The sequence below is a fragment of the Dipteris shenzhenensis genome, chromosome 5 (assembly GCF_047967505.1).
Source record: "Dipteris shenzhenensis isolate YYH24624 ecotype China chromosome 5, Dip_SZ_1.0, whole genome shotgun sequence".
In the NCBI taxonomy this organism is placed as follows: Eukaryota; Viridiplantae; Streptophyta; class Polypodiopsida; order Gleicheniales; family Dipteridaceae; genus Dipteris; species Dipteris shenzhenensis.
This window is the reverse complement of record NC_141600.1, coordinates 6,939,882-6,949,144: the sequence shown is the minus strand read 5'-3', so window position 1 is coordinate 6,949,144 and position 9,263 is coordinate 6,939,882.

The window sequence follows — 9,263 nt, the reverse complement described above, 5'->3', positions numbered from 1 at the left end:
TAACTGGGACTAGCTCCAACCTGTTACCGCACGGTAAAACCACACTACTGTGCAGTATCATGGCTGTTATTCTACTCGATGTTAACATATACCGCACGGGAATTGTCTACACCGCATGTTCCCAAACTATACTGCGCGAGGTTGTGGTATATACCGCACGGTAATAGAAACATACCGCATGGTGCATTTTCTTATATATGCTGTGCCGACCTCGTACTATTCACAGTCTCGAGAATCTAGCTTTGCTGGAGTCTCAAAAAAAACAAAGAAGGACAAGGAAGAAAGGATTAAGAAAACTTCCAAAATACTTTGTGAGTTTTCATATCCTTTTAAAAAGTGTCCAGTGTCGGTGGTGGGCTCGCTTAGGCCAGCTGATATCCACCCACACTTGGATGCAAAATGAATAAATGTGTAGCTATCAGTTGTTGATTTGAAAGTTTATTTTTCCAAGAATGTTTTCATTGAAATATATTTAAATTTTTTTTCACAAAAAGAAAAGGAGAAAAGTTTCTTTTTCGTAGACATTAGCTTTTAAAATATAGTGTAATAACACATTTTTAATAGTTGACTAGCTATATTGCCTATATATAGATATCAAAAAACTAGTAAAACATATATGACAATAATTGGAAATATCTATGTGCCAGTGGGGAGTCCGCTTATGCCGACTTGTAACTACTCACATATAGGTATAAAATACATTTGAACCATGTGCCAATGGGTGATCCGCATATGTCGATCGGTAACTACTCACACATGGAAAATGTTATATTATAGTTTATATGTACTTATTAGTTATAAGAAAATACTTCGCTTTCATCGGTTGTGGCTTGCATTTGCGAGTTGCTGATAATAACTTGTTGAAAGTCTAGCCGGTTGTGTAGCTCGCAATTGCTAGCTTGTATCAACCCGCACATTATATGTTAGAGATCATTACATACTAAGTTTGTTTGTAAGAGGAAATTAGTGGTATTATACATTGCACATTTATGTGCAAAGAAAAGTCCTACCTTATCTTAGAACAATTAGTTGATATTATATAGGTATGAATGGATGTCTAGACTTACGTTAGATATTTTCCAACCTAGATAGTATCCTTGACTTTGTAGTTTCAAACAAAAAATTTTGATAAGCACAAATGTAGATATTGCTGGCTGCTGCACTAAAGTGTGTGAAATACCGAAATTTGCATACAGTGCATGATGATGCGAATGATCATAGTGCAGATAGATACTTACTTGAGAAAGAGCGGGACATGGGAAAAGGAAACTTGCCATCCCACGCCTATTTCTATAGGCAGATTGCCACGTCTATAACCATCCATTTATGTCGGCAGGACGGGGCAAGACGACTGGATGGTTGCTCTCTCCTAAGCTCTAGCAAACATACATTTGTTATCGATGACATGTTAGTGACATTGTCTTGAGTTGCAAAAAACATATTAATAATTGATATGTTTTTTCTCTTTTACATGTACAACAACCATGGCGGATAGAGAAGTTAGTTTAGGCCAACGTCAACCTCCAAACCAATCTCAAGGAGAAGGCCAAAGTGTTTCAAAACCACAAGATTTTGTTACAATGCTAGGGCAAAAAAAGTGGAAGTGTAACTTTTGCAACCAAGTCTTTACAGGATCGGCCATGAGGATAAGAAAACATCTGATTGGCGATGAAAATAAATTAATAAAGAAATGTGATGGACCAAATGTCGAATCAGTTGCTGGCATCTTGCAAGGCATTAACAATGCCTCAAGTTGAATCACTTGTGTACCATTTGAATATGTAAATGAGTGAACATTTACTGTGTGCAACTATTGTAATGAAATTTGAGAATGATTTTCAGTACCTCTGATGTATCTCAAGACTCTTTTGGCTGCATTCCAGTGAGACTGTTTTGGATTTGCCATAAACTATGCTAGTGAGCTTACTGCATAACAAATATCTGGCCGTGTGATTGTCAGATATATAAGAGATCCAATGAGTTGCCTGTAGTATCTGTCATTGACTGTAGGCTTTTCTAAATCTTTAGTAAGTTTCAAACTCTGTTCCATGGGAGTGGCTGCAATCTTGCAATCTGCCATATGAAACTTCTTCAGGAGACTGTCAACATATTTGAGCTGACTCATGAATGTGCTATCTGAATCTCTCCAGAACTCAATTCCAAGACAATAGTGCATAAGTCCAAGATCTTTCATGTCGAACTCTGCAGATAAGTCTTGTTTTAATTTTCTGATGAAGCTATCCTTGCTTCCTGTCACAATCAGATCATCTACGTACAAAAGTGCAATAGTAATATCTTCCCCTTGAACTTTGTAGTAGAGAGTATGATCTGCATTGGACTTCATGTATCCCAGATCAGCAAAATACTTATCAATTCTGTTGTACCAACTTCTGGGTGCTTGCTTTAAGCCATAGAGACTTTTCTTGAGATGGCAAACCTTGTTCTCCTTTCCTGGTTCAACATAACCGGCTGGTTGTTGCATGTAGACTTCCTCGTCTAGATAACCATTGAGAAATGCATTCTTGACATCTAGCTGATACACATTCCATTTACTGAGTGTTGCTAGTGATATCAAGAACCGTATGGAATCCATTTTTGCTACTGGAGCATAAGTCTCATCATAATCTTGGCCATATTGTTGTGCAAATCCTTTTGCAACTAATCTGGCTTTGTATCTCTGAATACTGCCATCTGGATTGTACTTCACTTTGTATACCCATTTGTTGGTTATGGCCTTCTTTCCTGGTGGAAGGTCGCATAATTCCCAAGTGTTATTTTTATACAAAGCATCCATTTCTTCATTCATAGCAGTTTGCCATTCTGGCTTATCTACTACGTCTTCGAATTACACTGGCTCTTCTGTAGCCATGATGGTAGTCATAAGAGCATAGTTGGTGGTTTCCACCTGAATTGCTTTGCCTTTCTGAGCATATGTCAATCTGGCTGGTGGTCTGCTTTCCCTAGTAGATTGTTTGAGCTGCTGTGGCGCTGCTTGGGGTGTTGGTGGCAATTCTTGCTCTTCTTCATCAACCTGTTCTGTAGATGACTGTGAAGTCGATGCTTCTATCTGCTGTGTAGGTGAGGTTTTCCATTCTGATTCCTCATCAAAGATTACATCTCTGGAGATAATGACTTTGCAGTTGATGGGATCATACAATTTGTATGCTTTGCTTTCTTCACTGTAGCCAACCATGATGCATTTGCATGACTTCGCATCCAATTTCCTGCGATGATCATCATGTATGTGGGCATATGCTATGCAACCAAATATGCGGAGATGCCCAATGCGTGGCTTGTGTCCAGTGAATGCTTCATAAGGAGTCATACCTTGTATCGGTTCGGTAGGAAGCCGATTAAGCAAGTAGTTAGCTGTAGCTATTGCTTCTGCCCAATACTGATTCGGAAGATGCTTTTCACTAAGCATTGCTCTAGCACTGTCTGCTAAAGTCCCATTTTTCCTTTCAGCTCTTGCATTTTGCTGAGGAGTATCTGCACATGTGAATTGTCTTCGAATGCCGTGATTTTTGCAAAAGTTCATGAATGCTGAAGACATGTATTCACCTCCTCTGTCTGATCTCATGACCTTGATCTTTCTGCGTGTTTGGTTTTCTACCATGGCTTTGAATTCTTGAAATCTGGCAAACACTTCAGATTTCTCTTTCAGAAAGTAGACCCAACAATATCTGCTGTAGTCGCCGATGAAGGTCAAGTAATAAAGTGAACCATTGATGCTGCGGGTCTGGGCATAACCCCATACATCTGTATATATCAAATCAAGAATACCTCGTGCACGAGAGGTACTTCTGACAAAGTTGGTTTGCTTTTGTTTGCCGAAGCAGCATGCTTCACAAACCTTTCCAAGAAACTGTAGCTTCGGAATCCCAATTGCCATATTCTGATTCCTAAGATCTAACAAGTACTTGAAGTTGACATGACCATATCTCTTGTGCCATTTTGCAGATAGTGGCATCTATTGCATTTGAGCTGACATGGCATGTTGACTCCGAGTAGGTACTAGTCGGGAATTTCGGGCATGGCTTAGATTGGCAACTTGGGGAATTCAAAGCATCCCCTCTATGGCGATCTAGTCTACTCTGATCTAGATCTAAACCAACCGTCGATCGATGAAAGAGCAGCAAATAATTCCTTTTCTTTTGTTCTTTTTAAGTGCTGGGTCAGATGCGTCGATGTAGAGGCAAATGTGCGTGAAGGAAGTGGTTTTGTCGGCGAGGCTCAAATGTGAGTGTAACTTGCACCGAAATGTGCACGTGATGTAACGAGCGCGTAGAGCACGAAAAATCGAGCGACTTTCCTTTTTAGAGCACCCTCAAATTCTTCCTGGATCAAGAGATACGACTTGATCTAGGTGGAGGGGCAAAAGGAGTGCAAATGGTGCTCAATGATTTGCTAGGCAAACCAAGTGAAACCGATGATGACACGATAGGGCATAATATCTAGTCATCGTATCAAAATGATCTTGGCACGTGACGGAAGGGTGGATGGTTTTCTGGCTGCCAAGCCCACAAAATTTGGACTCAATTTGCGAACATGGCCACCATCTTCAATGTGTTAAAGAGCGGCTTGTGCATCTCACGCTTGCTGAGAATACGCAGCGGTGATGCGGCATTGCTCCTTGTAGGCATTTTTGAGGTCTTGCCTTTGGTCGGCTTGTTAGAGAATGTATTTAGGCGACTGACTTCAACTTGCAAGCGCTCGTTCTCGCTCGTCACCCGCCGATACTCGATCATTGCATCACGCACTATGATGCTCAGAAAGGCATCACTTTGCATTGTAGCTTGTGAACCCTAAATACCTTCATCTTCCGCGACTTCATGCACGTTCATAAATAACTCAGAACTCATCACGGAAGCTACACAAGCACACAATATGGCTAATGAGTACACTCTATATGATATAATAACTACAACAATGGACATGTAACAAAATGGCATGTACTCCACTTACCTGAAGTCGGGCTTCCCACGTTAGTAGGTGGTGCTGCAACGATTAGAATAGCAGTGGCTTGTGGTTGGGCTGGCCTTTTGCCCCGTGTCCTGGGTTTGTCAGCAAAATCTATAGGCACTTCCAACACAAACTTTACATATAACATCTTTGCAAAGTAAAGTAGTACAACTGCTTTATGAGGCTTCTCAGACTTGATCATGCATTATATATAGTATATAATGCTTATCAGACTTGCAGTATATATAGTATGCATTATCCCTCATAGCGGGGTGGTGGCAATTCTTGATGGGCCACCATCCATGTGAGGCATCATCGCAATCCCACACTGCTACAATGTCCTTGTTGGTCACCAATGTGTTGATGCGGTTGAATTTCAAAACTGTTCAGATCATGAAATACACTTGCATTGGCAATTTCACGTGCCTCATCTCTTCGTGTCAGTAGGAGGGTAGCATCAGCCACGTCCATCATGTGCAAAGCTGCATTCCACGTTGCGATGCGGATGCCATGGTGACTTGTGAGGGAGGGAACAAGAGAAGATCTAAGCACCATGTGAGATTGAGTGAGCGACTTGTTATTGAACATTTAATTATAGGGACAAGCTGGCCTCAAAGCACACATACGCTCTAGATTTTGATAACAGCTATGTAGATGTTGCTACTTACAAAGGAAATTAGTCACTATATCCTCTTTCTCTCACCATTAAAAATAGGAGGCTTAGGAAAATTGCAACATCTCCAGATCTATTGGCCCCTTGCAAGACTATGGGAACCACTGGATTAACTGACAATCTTGCCCCCATGATAGGAACATCCAATGTCCCACCTACATGCATAGAGCTCATAGACAAAGTTTGTATGCTCTTTTGAATTTCATTAAGCACAAGCAAAACCTTATTGATACTAGCACCTAAGCCCATCGTACATGTCTCACGATCTTTAAATTGTCTCATACATAGCCTCCCTATAGCAAGAAGGCTCCCGCAATCAATAAAGCATCATATAGTCTACCCCTGGAATAAATCTCTCAAGTGGTCTAGACACTGTAGCTAATATTCTCAAGGGCATTTCAGCTTGCTATCCCACCTGCATATCAGCTCTGCCCTTGATTGTGTACTTGTGGGAGTACCTAGGAGCACCATTTCCAACACATTTGGTGCATGGATAGCTTGCTATCTATCAACATATGTAGAAGGGTTCACATCCTGGAAAGTGATTCTCCTCATTTCCACATCCCTCATGGGTGTCTTATGCATCTTCTTCTCATTGAAGACCACATCATGGCTTCGTATGACCTTCTTTGCTTCTGGATCCCAGAGATGATAGCCCATCTCTCCACTTTCACCATAACCTAGAAAGATGCATTCCCAAGACTTAAGATCTAGCTTCTTCGGAAGCTCTTTTGGCACATGTGCATATGTCTCACACCCAATATATACACAAATGAGAGTAAGAGGGCTTCTTGCCACTCCATGCCTCTTCACAAATACCATCATTCAAACTCTTACTAGGTGATCTATTTATCACATGCACTGCAGTCTTCATTGCCTCAGCCCAAAAACCACCACAAAGACTTGCATTGGAAAGCATACATTGCAACCTTTCCTGAATGGTGTGGGTCATCTTTTTTGCAACTGGATTTTGCTCTGGAGTACAAGGGGATGTGAGCTTCCTCTAAGAGTGCTCTCAACGGAAGCAAGAATGGAAGAGGGAGAGATAGAAACAGAGAGCCACACAAGTTTTGGTGGGTGTAGAACACCCTAATCTTCTTTTTCATTCATTTATATATGTGTGAGTATTGTACATAACTAGTTTCCTACTCCGATCACGCATGATGGGCATACCAAGAATATGACCTGCAAGTCCCAAATCCTTCGTATCAAAGGCCTCATGCAACTTGCCCTTTAATGCATCTAGCTCATAAGTATTCTTGCTAGCTAATAGCATATCATCCACATATAGTGCCAAGATTATCAGGCTATTATCCTTAGCCCTTTTAGTGTAGAGGCAGTGATCAATTTCACTCCTTCTAAAACCCTGGGACCAAATGAAAGCATCAAACTTCTGATACCATTCTCTAGGCGCTTGCTTAAGACCATAGAGACTCTTCTTCAGCTTGCAAACTAAATGCTCTTTGCCCTTTTCTTCAAAGCCTTCCGATTGCACCATGTAAATTTCCTCATGCAGATCCCCGTGCAAGAAAGGTGTCTTGACATCCATCTGCATAAGCTCCATATCTTCTGCTGCCACTAGTCCAAGCCTTCATCTAAGTGTGGTCATCTTCAAAACTGGAGAGAATATCTCATCAAAGTCCACACCCTTCTCTTGCTTGAACCCTTTAGCGACTAAATAGGCCTTGTACCTAGGCAAATCATCACCTGTGACCTTCATCTTGTAGACCCATTTACATGGCAATGCTTTCTTTTCATGTGGCAAAGAAACCAAGTCCCAAGTCTTATTTTTCATAAGTGAACTCATCTTTGATTGCATAGCATACTGCCACTTGCATTGATCCTCGCGCATCATAGCCTCTCTGTAGCAAGAAGGCTCCCCGCAATCAATAAGCATCACATAGTCTACCCCTGGAACAAACCTATCAAGCTGTCTAGACACTCTAGATGATCTTCTCAAGGGCATTTCAACTTGCTGTCCCACCTGCATATCAGCCACATTTGGCTCATCATTTCCACTTATAGATGATCCATCATCTACCCTTGATTGTATACCTGTGGGAGTACTTGGTGGTACCATTTCTTGCACATTTGGTGCATGGATAGCTTGCTATCTATCAACATATGCAGGTGGATTCACATCCTGGAAAGTGATTCCTCATTTCCACATCCCTCATGGGTGCCTCATGCATCTTCTTCTCATTGAAGACTACATCATGGCTGCGTATGATCGTCTTTGCTTCTGGATCCCAGAGAAGACAGCCCATCTCTCCACTTTCACCATAACCTAGAAAGATGCATTTCCTAGACTTAGGATCTAGCTTCTTTCGAAGCTCTTTTGGCACATGTGCATATGCCTCACATCCAAATATATGTAAATGAGAGTAAGAGGGCTTCTTGCCACTCCATGCCTCTTCAGGAATACCACCATCCAAACTCTTACTAGGTGATCTATTGATCACATGCACTGCAGTCTTCATTGCCTCAGCCCAAAAACCACCAGAAAGACTTGCATGGGAAAGCATGCATTGCAACCTTTCTTGAATGGTACGGTTCACCTTTTCTGCAACTGGATTTTGCTCTAGAGTATGAGGGATGTGAGCTCCCTTTTAATCCCATGTGTATCACAGAAATGCTGAAAGTCATGAGAGAGATACTCTCCACCATTGTCAGTCCGTAGGCATTTAAGCGTTCTACCTAACTGATTCTCAACCAAGTCCAGCTATTTCTGAAATACCTAGAACAAATCACTCTTTTGAGCTATAGCATAAGCCCACACTTTCCTAGTTGCATCATCAATGAATGTTACATAGTATTCGGCCTCGCCTAATGACCGTGTAGGCATGGGACCACATACATCTCAATGCACCAAATTAAGCTTTTCAAACTCTTTCTGTCCCCTTCTTTTATGGGCTGATTTAGTCTGCTTCCCATAGAGACAGTGCTCACAAAATTCAAAATCAGAGAAACTCAAATGTGGTACATAACCCAAACGGCATAAGAGTTTCATCCCATTTTGGCTCATATGGCCCAACCGGCAATGCCATAAAGAAGTGCTTGGCTGCTCGGTTTTTGCAACAACATGATCAAACACCCGTGATACATGTAAGGGATACAAAGTCCCACACTTGGCACCCCTAGCCAAAAGCATAGAGCCCTTCTAAAATTTCCAACTCTGAAAGCCAAAAGTGGTGTGAAAACTAGCATCATCTAGCTGACCTATTGAAATAAGACTCTTGGTCAACTTCTCACATGTTTCAAAACAAATGCAGACCCATTTGTGAAAGAAAACTTTATGTCACCTGCTCCCACTATGTCACATGCATAGTCATTTCCAAGATGCACACAACCTGTCTTTCCACTGTCATAAGTGGAGAACCATTCCTTATGGGGAGTAACATGGAAGGAAGCACCAGAATCCAAAATCCAATCCTGGGAATATGCATCATCTGAAGTGGTAAGCAACTCTGCAGATAAACTAGACATGAAGAGAATGTCATTGTCACTATCATGTGTGACTGCATTGATCTCCTCAATCTTCACTTTTCCTTTGTCCTCCCTTGGACTCTCTTCCTTCTTATTTGCACCCCAATTTGCATTCTTTTTCTTATCCTTTTGCTCTCTTTTC